Source organism: Rhincodon typus, chromosome 17, assembly GCF_021869965.1.
Source record: "Rhincodon typus isolate 14 chromosome 17, sRhiTyp1.1, whole genome shotgun sequence".
NCBI classification, from domain to species: domain Eukaryota; kingdom Metazoa; phylum Chordata; class Chondrichthyes; order Orectolobiformes; family Rhincodontidae; genus Rhincodon; species Rhincodon typus.
In genome coordinates, this window is record NC_063348.1 from 36569795 (window position 1) to 36584046 (window position 14252).

General features: G+C 40.1%; 1 protein-coding gene across 2 annotated transcripts in view; it reads left to right on the top strand.

Moving 5' to 3' along the window:
* Window positions 1-853: 853 nt before the first annotated feature.
* Window positions 854-14252, top strand: part of far1 (fatty acyl CoA reductase 1) — a 71368-nt gene continuing 57969 nt past the window's right edge. For both annotated transcript variants that reach the window (XM_020521202.2, XM_048606849.1), the window contains exon 1: window positions 854-873. The gene's annotated coding sequence lies outside the window, so the exon portion shown is untranslated. The remainder of the gene's footprint in view (window positions 874-14252) is intronic.

The window sequence follows — 14252 nt, forward strand, 5'->3', positions numbered from 1 at the left end:
TGGGATTTTTAACACCAACCTGAAAATGGTGAGCTTAGAGGAAAGATGGACAGGTCAAGGAGGCGGGGATGAAGCTAGTAGGTAGGAAGTGGGGGTGGGGGTTGGTCAGTGAGGTGGAAGAAGCGGATAGGTGGGAGAAAAGACGGACCGGTTTATCACCTTGATTGAAGGATAGTGTCAGAAGTTTTCTAAGCTTTCAATCTTCTGTACTTAAGTTCTTGTTGGGGGTTCATGGCCTCCTTACTCAATAGAGGTTGTTACAATTGAGCCAAGCTAATAAGCATAGTGGCTGTGTTTTCTGGCCATTGACCCTTGTCTTCCAGTGAATGAAGTCATGCTGTATTTTTGTATATTGGATAGTATGCACTGCAGGAAAATGTGTATACTCGGTCATCTTTGAAGTAACTAGTTTCTTTAAATTGCACATTGTTCTGGTTAACAGTGTAACTTTGTCAGGACACTCGCAAGAATTTAGAGAAGAAAATTCTAATCCTGACTTGCAGGTGTCTGGAATTGCCTAACAGGTTTTAGGTCTGAGCTTTTGTTGTAGATCTGATTTTTACTTGAAGAATATGTGCAGTGTGGATGCAGTGCAGGATTTGAGCCACCCCATCACAGAATAAGGTTTGCATGTATGTTTGATAAATTGACAATCCTTAATACTTAAATGTTTCTTGAATTCTTTAAAAGCTCAGTTTTCAGAAGTATGCATGCTTTGCTTGAACAAATATATTTGGGTCTCCAGATTGTCTAAAATGCATGTATTGTCTTTATCCCAGACAGTTATATGCTAATTTACTTTAGTGTCATGCTGTCAGGAGTTGACTATTTCTGTTGCTGATTCTTCAGGTTCGATGAATACCCCGCTGAGTGGTGAGTGCAGTAATCTTTCAAATTCTGATATTATGTACATCTGTCTTACTCCTTTGGAGCACATATCAAGCTGACTTGTTTAAGCAATACAACCGTGTTGGAGAAGAAAGGTTGCACAAATGTTTTAGTGACATCAGACTTTTGAGAAGGAATGCTGAATGGAAGAGCTAGTATTTTGAGTGGATGTGGTTTAGTCAGGTTTGGAATGTTGATCAGAAAATCTTGCATTCTTGTTCTTTTTTCTTCCATACCGCTGAACTCTATTCTGGTTGTTTGCCAGCTATTCCTGTTCCCATTTCTGACCTGATTGCACTTATGACATCTCCACTCCTCTGGGGTATATGCTATCTGCATTTATTACATTCCTTCAATTATTGTCATTGTGCTTTCTATTGTGGTCACTTCTGTGAAACAATCTCTTGTATTGAAATGGTCTTTATGCCATTCCACTTGTGTGTTTTGGTTTTGTTGTTCTTCCAGGTGCTCTGTTCCTGTATAAGTTACTGTTCATTTGTAATTTGAAAAGAATCTAGTTTTTCAGAAGGATCTATCTTTGTATTAGAAATTTGTCTAATCTGTTGACGCTGACTGATCTGCTGTATGTTTCATAGTTTTTTTGTGTTTTGCTTTAAATGTTTGGGAAATTGGACACTTAGCTCCTGGAGCAGGGCTGATAGAGTGAGAATCTTTATTTCAGTATTGTACTTTCCATATGTTTTGAAGTGACTGTAAACACAATGACAAAATATTGTATAATCTCAATTTGTGAAGTCGTTCATAGACATTAGCCCTTGTTTGTCTTAATGTTTATTGCATAGTGTTTTGCACTTAATAAACTCTTGATAATCATGGGAGAGTAGTGGTTAAACAGAATCCAGTGATCTTCATTGTGGTGAACATTAATTTTAAAGTTTTTGTGCAACTAATTTCAATCAGCTGTTTGGAAACACTTGATTTCCATCGCTGAAAGAATGTGAATCACTCTGGAGGGCACAATTGCAATCACTTCACAATGTGAGCAGGTAAAGTTTACCTTGGAACACCCAAGTGACAACTTTATCCATCTATCTACATGATTATGTTCCCTTTTGACAGCTAATCTTGTGGTTTTTCAGAGTGAAAATTCCAGCTTTGAGTTAAGTTTTGGTAGTTCATTGAGAACTGTGTTGAAAATGCTTAAGCTAGCTTTAATTATTTCTGACTCTTTCGGCAAAGCAACTTTCTTTCCTTAAATGATGAGGCAATTCAAATCCAGAAGCTAGAGGTGAAAGATAGTGTGTTAACCCAATATGTTCAGTGTGCCAAAGTATTTGAAAGGCTGCCCCATCAGCTCCATCAAAGATAGAAAGAAGTTGCATTTCTTCCATGTTTTTCACTACTTTAGGAGAGTCCGGAATGCATTACAGCTAATGAAGTGTAGTTAGAATTCTAACTAAGGAAACATTGCATCCAGTTTGTGCTAAAGCAGCAATGTGATGATTGAAATTTCTTTTGGTCATGTTATTTGAAGGATAAATATTGACCAGGGAGAATTTTTCTTCTCTTCTTTGACTACTGCCATGGGAATTTTTCTGTCCATTTGTGAGCAAGTAGATGGTTCCTTGGTTTAAAGGCTCACTAGAAAGATGACCAGGTTAACTTAAAGTCTATTATCAAGGATGAGGACTATTATAAAAGAGGGCTAAATTAGAAAATACTAAAAGGATTAACAAAGGCAACATGAATTTATGAAAGGGAAATTGTATTTGACAGACCTACTGGATTTTTTGAGGCTGTAACTAATAGAAAAGTTGAGGGAGAGTGAGTAGATGTGGTATGTATTAGATTATTTGAAAGCTTTCTATAAAGTTCCACATAAGATGTTGTTATGTAAAATCAAAACGCATGGGATGGTTGGTTATATACTGATGTGAGTTGAGAATTACTTAAAGGCAGGAGAAATGAATGAGTCGTTAGTAAATGAGCATGTGGGGGTGATGAATGTACTACAACAGGGATCAGTTCTTGGGGCCCCAACTAATCACAATTTGTGTCACTGATTTGGATGAGAAAATCAAATGTAATATTTCCAAGATGGCACAATCCAACTAGTTTTGCGAGTGGGTGAAGGGGATGTAAGGAGGCTACAGGGTGTTTTAGACAAGTTGAGTGAGTGGGCAAATACATAGCAGATGCATTATAATGTGGATAAGTGTGAAGTTTTCCACTAGTAGAAAATTAGTAGAATGGCAGAGTATTGGCTGAATCAGAAAGCAGGGAGTTTGTTTTACCCCCCAACCCCGCCAAGAGTTTGAGCACAAAAATCAAAGCTGACCCTCCTGTGCAGTACTGAGGGAGTACTACCATATTGTAGGTACTGGCATTTGGTTGAGATTTTAGCCTGAGATCCTACCTCTCCCTCAGTTGGGTGTTTTCTTTTAAAAAAAAAGTCCCATGACCCTATTTTGAAGGACGTTGGGGAGGAGGAAGTCTTCGTAAATATCTGCTCTCAATCAGCAACTTTCAAATTTTTGTTTATTTAACAAATTTTTCTAGTCAATCTGTTCAGAGATTTTATTACTACCTCCGGAGCAGGTGGGATTCTCTCGTGTTCTGGCCAATATTTATCCTTCAATCAGCATCACAAAAGCAGATTAATCTGGTCATAATCATGTTGATGACTACATTTTAATAAGAGGTTTTTGCTCCCAAGTGTTTGACACATCTGGTCATTGTGAAAAGCATCATAAATTAAAGTCTTACTTTTATATTGATTGTAACATACTTTGGGACTTCCTGGAGGTCTTGAAAAATGCTATTGAAATGCAAATCAAATGCCTTTCTGATGTTGTGTAGTTAAATGCAGGGTCCATCGTTAGCGGAGATTTTAGGCTTGTTGCAATTACAATACAACTCAATTGAATTCAATCAAAAAGGTCGGCTTCTGAAAACAAATTCTGTACAAGTTTTGTGGTGGAAAGCAGCAACCAAAGTGCTGGTGTTGGTATGGATTCTGTTTGCTAAGTATGTTTTGGAAGAGTTTGCAGCAAGGTCAGACCCGAAAATAAATATCTTGCTGTTGAATTATCTGTGACTGGTGGCACAGTAATGGAGCTTGCACTATTTCTCCACCTATTTTGTTTGCATTTCTCACCAATCCCACTCATTTGAACCTGTGGCTTTGCTGCCAGACTTCTTAAGTTAAAATTACTGCTTTACTGCTTGGTACAGATGTGGCAACTTAGAAACCTCTTTCAGTGATGTGTGATGGAATATAAGAAACATTTTATTAGTGACGTTGAAATGAGATGCTTTGGCACAATTTCACAAATTAAGATTTGATAAATTTAAATCTGAATTATCAGCATCCACCTGTACATGTATGCAAAATATAGGAATTAGCAGGAATACAGATTTCTTTGATCTAGAGAGTTTTTGTGTGGGTCTAAAACTTGAGACAGTCTGCATATTTGCTTTTCAGTATTGCAAGCCTAGTGACCCAGTTCTGCGTGCTGTGTTTGATGAGATGGGATGAAATGTGTTAATGTTTTGAGCAAACTCCATGTTGGTGCCAAAATGTATTCAGGCAACCAGCCTAAGTGGTGTTAGGTTATGTGATCAAAGTATTTACAAAGCAGCATCAAACCCAAAGTTGGATCATTGTTGGAACCGTAGCAGCATTATGACAGGCTAGCTTAGTCATGTGAAATGGCTAGTGGTTGCCACCGCATAGAAGGTGCTATATAGATGTATCCCAACGAAGGAGCACAGTCAGACAAAAGTTGACACCAAGCCAAAGAAGTGGACATCAGGGTAAATGATCAAAACCTTAATTAAAGAGAGAAGCATTTGAGATCAATCTGTGTAAGAAATAAATATGCCATTATATATAATAAGAACAGGTGGTATTGGAAATACTCAGTTCAGATTGTATCTGAAGAGAGAAACAACAAATGTTTCAGCTCCATGACCTCTCATCAGAATGCTTTCGCATTTATTTAGTGCCTTTTGGGATCTTGGGACATCTGAAAGTATGTAAACCATTGAAATTGGTCCACTTGGAGACCATTTTGTAGAACATTTGCACTCTGTACGCAATAAAGGACAAAGCCTTCTGGTTGCCATGGTTGCCAACCATTTTAACCCACTGCCCCCCCGCCATTCCCTGGCTGACATGTCCATCCTGAGCCTCCTCCAGTGTCACAATGACACCACCTGCAAAGTGGAGGAACAACACCTCATATTCCACCTCGGGAGCCTACAGCCCGATGGCCTAAATGTGAAATTTACCAGTTTTAAAATCTCCGCATCCCAGCCGCCTTGACCTGACACAACCTGTCCAACTTCTCTCCCACCTATCTGTCCCACCCATCCCATTGACCAATCCCCACCACTCCCTACCTGCATTCACCTGTCACCATCTCACCTACCTTCCCCAGCCCCACCCCGCTCTCTGTATTTATTTCCCAGCTCCCTTCCCCACTTCCCAATTTTGAAGAAGGGTCCCAACCCGAAACGTCAACTTTCCCAGCTCCTCTGCTGCCTGGCCTGCTGTGTTCCTCTAACTCCCACTGTGTTATCTCATATCATTGTGGTTTTCTTTAATTAGATTCAGGACCTTAGTCTCTATCAACTGTGTCACTCTCTTCATCTTAATGAAGAATTCTTTCATATTGTGGTCACACTTCCCCAAAGGTTCTTGCGCAGTTAGTTTGCCAATTATTGCATTCTCATTACACAAAACCGAATCTAGCATGGCCTGACCTCACCGTATTGGTCCAGGAAACTATCCTGTACACACTCCAGGAATTTCTCCTCTACCATATTATTACTGATTTGGTTTACCCAATATATACACAGGTTAAAGTTGCTCAAACTGTTGTTTTTTTGCCCCTTGATGTTCCTAAGCTCTACCTGTGTAGATTTCACTTCACCAGAGCTAATATCCTTCCTCATTACTGTTAATTTTCTGTTCAACCATCAATGCTATCCATCTGCTTTCATTTTTATTTGCCCTTCCTACAGTCTGAATGCCCCTAGATATTCATTTCCTTTTCCTGGTCACCCTGAGCCATGCTTCTGTAATCCCAACTAGTCCTATCTGTTTATATTTATTTGCATGAATAATTTGTCTACTTTATTGAGAATATTCTGTGCATTCTTAAGGCCTATCTTTTTTAATGTTCTTAGTACCGTTTCATTATTTTGCACTGTAGCCGTGTTTGATTCTTGTCCTTGAATCTCTGCCTATCTCTTTCTATTTCCCGTCTTTCTTTTGTTTTTACCTTTTTTGTTTCCCTCTCTTGTTTCCCTGTGTAGGTTCCCACTCCCCCTGTCATTTTAATTTAAACCCTCCTTAACCCAGAAGCAAATAAGTCCAGTAGGCCATAAGTTCTGTTCATTTCCAGGTACAATCTATCGAGCTCGTATTGGTCCCAATGTCCCAGAAATCTGCAGCCCACCCCTTTGCACCATCTCTCCAGATACACATTCGTCTGACATATTCTGCTATTTTAACTCTGACAAGCATGTTGTACTGGTAACAATGCTGAGGTCACTACATTTGAAATCCTACTTTTTAACTTGCTTCCTAACACCTTGTATTATGCTTTTAAAATGTCATCCTTTTTTAGTCTATGTCGCATGTACCGATGTGCACCACAGCCATCCCCAGTTTATCCTGCCCCTCCAGAATGTTCCATAGCTCTTCCAAGGTATCTTTGACCTTAGCACCTGGGAGTTGTCATACTGAAGGGAACATTAGAGGAAAAAGTACAAAAGAAACTAGAAATGGGGCACAAAGCCAATAGGTCCCCTGAACCTGGTGGGATGCATCCTCGGAATTTAAAGGAAATAGCTACAGAGATAGTGGATACATGGGAGTCATATTCCAAGAATCTTTAGGTTCTGAAAAAGATAGGGTGTATTGGAAAGTTGTCAGTGTAACACCCTTACTCAGAAAAGAGACAAAAAGTGGCATCTTTGGACTATAGTTTGTTTAATATCTGTTGCTGGGAAAATGTCAGGAGGCCACTGAAAAGGATATAATAGCTGAGCATTTAGAAATGCATAATATGATCGAGTAGAGTCAGCATGACTTCATGAGGGGGAAATTGTGCCTGACAAATTTATTTGGATTCTTTGACAAGTAACATGCAAGATAGATGATCAAGGGGAATGAGTAGTGTAATGTATTTGAATTTCAAGAAGACGTTTGATATGGTTCTGCATGTTTGGCTACTTAATTAGATAAAAGCCCATGATGTTGAGGCTTGTATATTAGCATGGATAGAGGATTGGGTGATGAATAGAAGACTGCAAAGTGAGATAAGGTGACATTTTCAGGATGGCAACCTGTAACGAGTGGAGTGCCGTAGAGATCGCTGCTCAGGTCCCAATTATTTACTAAGTACATTTGGATGAGAAAAATGAATATCTACTACCAAGTTTGGAGGTGAGACCAGAATAGGTGGGAAGGCTAGTGTTGAGAATGTTACAGAATGTACCTAGAGATAAAGACGGTTGAGTGAGTGGGCAAAAACTTTGTAGGTGGAACATAATGCGCAAAAATATGAGGTTCTGCACTTTGGCAGGAGGAATCGAGAGTTGAGTATTATTTAAACACAAAGATGCAGCACAGGGATTTAGGAGTCCTTGTGATTAAATCACAAAAAGCTAGCACACAAGTGTAGCATGTAATAGGAAAGGCAAAAAGGATTTCAAAGGGAGTGGAGTATAAAAAGAGGGATGACTTGCTAAAAGAATATAAGGCACTAGTCAGATCATATGTAAAATACTATGTATGGTTTTGATCTGCTTATCCAAGGATATACCGATATTAGAGCAGTCCAGAGGAGATTGATTGGATTGTTCCCAGCTGTGGAGAAATATGAGTATGAGAAGTTGAGTAGGTTGTGCTTGTACTTGTTGGAATTGAGAAGAATGAGAAGTGACCTTATTGAAACATACAAGATTACATTGGCCTTGGCAGTTGTTTCCTCTTGTGGGAGAATCTAGGACCACATGCTGTAATTTCAGAATAAGGGATCAGATATTTAAAACGAGATGAGGAGGAATTTCTTCTCTGAGGAAGTGCACCTCTGGAATTACTTACCGCAGAGAGTGTATGGACTGTATTGTTAACTACATTCAAGGCTGAGATTTTTAATCAGTAAGGAAATTGAAGGTTAGAGGGTAAAAAACAGGACTGTGGAGTTGGGGATTATCATACCAGTTATGATCTCAATAAATCAGAGCAGAGTCAATGGCCAAATGGCTGACTTCTGCTCCAACGTCCTCTGCTCTTGATGCCGTGGACAGTGGTGTCCATCCTGCACATTATGGTATAACGTACTGTGACTACTTCATTCTTCATTGTTCCCCCCCCACCCCCCTGTTGAATCACTTCCTGTATAAAAGTGCCATGGTCAATTTATTCACCTACCCTGGAGCACCCCTCATCTCATCCAAACAGTCGGACAGTACTTGACCCTTTAGGGCAATTGCAGAAGCTGACTCTCCTGCCTGCTGGGTTCCTCAACAATCGATTTAGTAGTGCAGAAAATCTCCAGAACTAATATGCATGCTGGAGAATTGACCTGCACAAATTTTTGTAGCCTCATGGGGCCAATAACTAGTTGACAATTAATAAGGCACTCTGACTTTTTTTAAATTCATTCATGGGATGTGGGTGTCCCTAGTTTGGCTCATCCTAATTGCCCAGAGGGTAGTTAAGAGCCAACTGCATTGCTGTGGGTCTGGAGTCACATGTAAGCCAAACCAGAGAAGGATGGCAGATTTCCTTCCCTCGAGGACATTAGTGAACCTGATGGGTTTTTCCTGGCAATCAGCAATGGTTTCATTGTCATCATTAGACTCTTATTTCCTGATTATTATTGGATTCAAATTCCACCATCAACTTGAGGGTAACTAAGATGGGCAATAGATACTGGCTGAGCAAGTGAAGTTATCACTTCCCAAATGAATGAAAAAAACTTGTTTTGGAGGTAGTTTAGGGAAGATTCACTCAATTAGTTCCTGGGATAAAGGAATTTAAGAAGAAGGTTGACCATGTTCAGCCTATATTCATTGTATTTATTGAATACGTTCAACGATGATTCAGATGGGTTTTGAACAATAAAGAAGTTGAGGGTTATGGGGAACAGGTAAGAGAGTGTAGCTGAGGCCAAGGTCAAGTCAGCTTGAATCATATTGAATGGTGAAACGGGCTTGAGGGGCCATATGGCTATTCCTGTTTCTATTTCTTTTGCTCATAATCCTCTTTAGGCTGCAATTCTCAGAATTCAGAAATTTGCCAAAGATCCTTAGACAGTACCTTCAAATTCATGACCAGTTCCATTTAGAAGGACAAGGGGAGCAAATTGATGTGAGCGCCATCACCTGAAAGATCCCCTCCAAGCCACTCCCCATCCTGACTTGGAAATATAATATCATTCTTTCACTGTGGCAGGGTCAAAATGCTGGAGTTCCCTCCCTAATGGTATTGTGAATCTAGCCACAGCACAAGAACTGCAGTGGTTCAAGAACATAGCTCACCACCACCACCTCCAGGTCAATTAGGAATGGGTAATAAATGCTGGTCAGTCAGTAATGCCTAAGAGTGAACTTAAAAAAAGTCAGATACTCTGAATATGTACTAAAATGTATAAGCTGCTAATCCTGTTCATTGGTACTTCTGTGTAGCTCCCTTTATTTTACGTTCCAGTGAATTCTGTATTGGTTCTCAATCTACCTTTGAAGTTTAGAAGTTGGCAGATTGTCCAGACATTTTGTTATGCCATTAACCACAATGTGAAGATCAATGGTCTCAATTGATTAGTAAATAGAATCAATTGATTTTAAGATTGTGTTGCAGTTATTTTATGTTCTTTGTTTCAATCAATTATGTAGAATGAATTTTGGAGTTGGAAAATAAGGGCTGATGGGCATTTAGCAAAATGATTAATTTGCTTTTTCACCCTCAGTTTGTTGCCCAGAATTTTCATGCGTCACCAGCAGATCACCTATGGTGATGCTCAGTGTAAAGTAGAAAACGTATAAAGGTTCCCACTGCTCAGGTGAGACCATATTGAAGATAAAACAAAGTGCTCGAGACCCTCAGCGGGCATGGCAGTATCTGTGGAAAGAAGACAGAATTAACGTTTCAAGTCCAGTGACCCTTTGTCAGAACTCCCAGTTAACTCTGAGATAACAAGGTGTAGAGCTGGATGAACACAGCAGGCCAAGCAGCATCATAAGAGCAGGAAAGCTGACGTTTCGGGCCTAGACCCTTGAATGTCTACATTCAGAGCATTGAGATCCTTCACAAGCGTTTCTCCCTGCAACTCCTGAAACCCACACTCGCAGCAATGCGCCGGCATCTCCTGGCACTACAATCAAGCCTACCCCAGCTCAGAGCCTCCCTCTCTCAGACCTGCAAAGGACCTCTCCTGTTTTTATTCTTCTTGAAGGGTCTAGGCCCGAAACGTCAGCTTTCCTGCTCCTATGATGCTGCTTGGCCTGCTGTGTTCATCCAGCTCTACACCTTGTTATCTCAGATTCTCCAGCATCTGCAGTTCCTACTATCTCTCCCAGTTAACTCTTTTTTTTTTTCTCCACAGAAGCTGCCAGATCTGCTCAGTTCCTCTAGCACTTTGCTTGTGTTTCAGTTTTCCAGCATCAGCAATTCTTTGTTTGATATTACCAAGTTTAAGGTGTTAATTCCATTTATGGCCAGAAAACCAAATTATCAGAGGTGACATTATAATGGCACCATAAATCATGTCCTGAATGGAGATGAATAAGAAAACTTCTAATCAATCATGGCAGGAGACCACACTGCTCTAGTCAACTGAGATTGGTTTTGCGAGCTCCATTTACATCCTATTGTTTTTATCAATTTATTTAACTACCATCCAATCACTATTTTACAGAATATTGTATCAAGGAGACTCTGTTATAGTTTGGGTCACAAAATGAATATTTAGTTAACATTTTGGGCAACCTAAAGTGCATAAACCAACTTAACATATGAATAATAAATGTGTTGGAAGATGGACATCAGTTTTCAAGTGAAAGGAAACTCTCCAATCTTTTTGTACTTTGTAGAACACAATCTTGTGTGGCTTTGTTAAATTCTGCCTCATGGCTAACTCATTGCCTGATGTACGTGTTTATAAATATTAATTCCCATTATTGTGACCAGACCCATCCTTGGTTTGGGAAATGTGAGTTATGTGGAGAAAGGTTTGTGCACTGTAAATCCCTGGCTTCTAGTCAGTTTAGTGACAGGGGATTGAGGTCAGGTCACAGATCAAATGTAACTGACAGAGAACAACTGATTTCTTGTCTAAAAATAAAATTCTGCAGATGGTGAAAATCTGAACTGAAAACAGAAAATGCTGGAAATGCTCAACAGGTCTGGCAGCATCTGTGGAAAGCAAAATACAGTCAACGTTTTAGGTCTGCAGTCTTGTGCTAAAACACTCCATTTTACACCATTACTTGGATATGAGCATTTATTATCAGTCAGATGCAAGAGAGACAATTTTTAAATGTGAGACTTCAGTTATAGATGGAAGATTTACTTGCGTAGATAGATTATGAAATGGACATCTGATCATCTATCAATGAAAGAAACCCATTTGATTTAATAATTCATTCATTTGCTAGTGTTGGTGAGTATTTGCACACTTCTCCAGAATGATGTGTGAACCCATCAACTGTATTTAATTGTAGACATTTGTTCCACCGGATCAATATAATGAAGTTCATTGCAGATGTTCATCGGGGATTGACACCTTGTTGACAAGAAGATGAAGGCTTTGAACGTGATCACAATTTCACATTGAATTTTCTTCTATATTGAAGTGATTCAGACCCATTTATCCCATCCAACTCTATCCAGCTTGGATATGAACTGCTCATTCTGAAATCCAGCAGTATCTAAAAGCTGACGTGGCCTTGAGTGCTGGTTTTGAGACACATAATTGACTCAAAGCATTAAATGTTTCTCTTTCCACAGATGCTACCTGACCTGAATTTTTCCAGTAGTTTGTGTTTTTATTTAAAATTTCCAGAATCTGCAGCATTTTGCTCTTTTTACCACCCAAGGTATAAAGGGGTGAAGATTATGTGTTGTTTAACTGTAAAGAATCAGTGATCCTTGAGAAAAAGGAGATAACCATGAAAGAAGCTAGAGAAATGAAAGACACATTGAGTGGATGTATGAATGGTTGGAAGGAAGAAGAGGGGAGGGAAATGCAGAAACTTGGACAAAGTAGTGAAAACCTCCATCAGTAGGAATGTAGCACGAGAAAGGCAGATAAGTCCCCAGGAGAAAGGAACACCTAGTGTTTGCTAGGTGTGAGGCCTTTCTAATATCTTGGTTATTTTGAACTATTTGTTAATGTTCTAAAGCCCTGGAACATATCACAGTGCATTTTTCTTTAAATGCTTGAATATATCTGGGGTTAATGGTGTAGTACTGGTTTTTGTTTTAAATTGCGAAACTGAATTAATTAGCCACACCCATCTGGTTACCTGTGATTCAAAATGCGCATTGTATGACTCTTAATATCCTCTAAAGTCAGGCCTGCCTGTGCCACCCATAGCAAAAAAAAAGCAGTTGTTTATTAAAAAGATTCAGTTATACATTGGAAGGACCAATTAAATTTGATGCAGAATTGTTTGATTTGGCAGAGAGAATTTTTTTCTCGTAGCATGATTAAATGTGGAAACAGTTGCACCTATTAGTTTTGTAACTGAGGTTGTAAACATTAAAGATTGCATATGGTAAATTCTAATATATTTGCTCCAATCTGTAAAGTAACGCTGTAGCCATTTTGGATTCAAACTGCGTAAATAGAGGCAGTAAGTCAATTTTGGCTTCTGCACAGCCATCCATTTTACATTCTGCAAATATTTATGGACCTTTAGTCTGTGTGAGTCATTGAATTAATTCAGCTAATCCTTCATTTCAAGTGTGCAGAACTGACTCAACATCTATAAGCAAAGCACATCATTTAGTTTTCCTTTCATGAATTTTTCCATTGGCATCAAAATATTTTAAGTACATAGAATTTAAAACCAGTGTCAAAATTCTGCAATGCCCACCATTTGTCAGTGAAAATTGGAGATAATTTCATATCACCGATTAGTCTGGTACTTGTTAATGCTTGGACAGTTTTGTGTGTAGCATATTTTGTATAAGCATCACATATGAAAAAGTTAACAAATACCCTTAAATTCTTTTTGAATTTTGCTTGTATTGTTTTGAGGGGAGGCGATAGCCTAGTGATATTATTGCTGGACTGTTAATCCAGAGACCCAGATAATGTTCCATGGCAGATGGCGGAATTTGAATTCTATAAAAAGATCTAGAATTAAGAATCTAATGATGACTGTGAATCCATTGTTGATTGTCAGAAAAACCCATCTGGTTCACTCATGGCGTTTAGGGAAGGAAATTGCCATCCTTACCTGGTCTGGCCTACATGTGACTGCAGACACACGGCAAGGTGGTTGACTCTTAACTGCCCTCTGGGCAATTAGGGTTGGGCAATAAATGATATAATTCCAATTCAGGATGGTGACTTGCTTAGAGGGGAACTTGCAGGTGGTGGTATTCCCATATATCTGCCCATGTACTTCTAGATGGAGATAGTAGGAACTGCAGATGCTGGAGAATCCGAGACAACACGGTGCAGGGCTGGATGAACACAGCAGGCCAAGCAGCATCATAGGAGCAGAGAGGCTGACGTTTCGGGCCTAGACCCTTCATCAGAAAAGGGGGAGGGGAAGGGGGTTCTGAAATAAATAGGGAGAGAGTGGGAGGCGGATGGAAGATGGATAGAGGAGAGGATAGGTGGAGAGGAAACAAACAGGTCGAAGAGGCGGGGATGGGGCCAGTAAAGGTGAGTGTAGATGGGGAGTTAGGAAGGGGATAGGTCAGTCGAGGGAGGACGGACAGGTCAAGGGGGCGGGATGAGGTTGGTCGGTAGGAGATGGAGGTGCGGCTTGAGGTGGGAGGAGGGGATAAGTGGGAGGAAGAACAGGTTAGGGAGGCAGGGACGAGCTGGACTGGTTTTGGGATGTGGTAGGGGGAGGGGAGATTTTGAAACTTGTGGAATCCACATTGATACCATTGGGCTGCAGGGTTCCCAAGCGGAATATGAGTTGCTGTTCCTGCAACCTTCGGGTGGCATCGTTGTGGCACTGCAGGAGGCCCAGGATGGACATGTCGTCTAAGGAATGGGAGGGGGAGTTGAAATGGTTCGCGACTGGGAGGTGTTCTGCAAAGCGGTCAACACCTACGCTCAGTTCGCAATAAACAACTGCACCTCCCAGTCGCGGACCATTTCAACTCCCCCTCCCATTCCTTAGACGACATGTCCATCCTG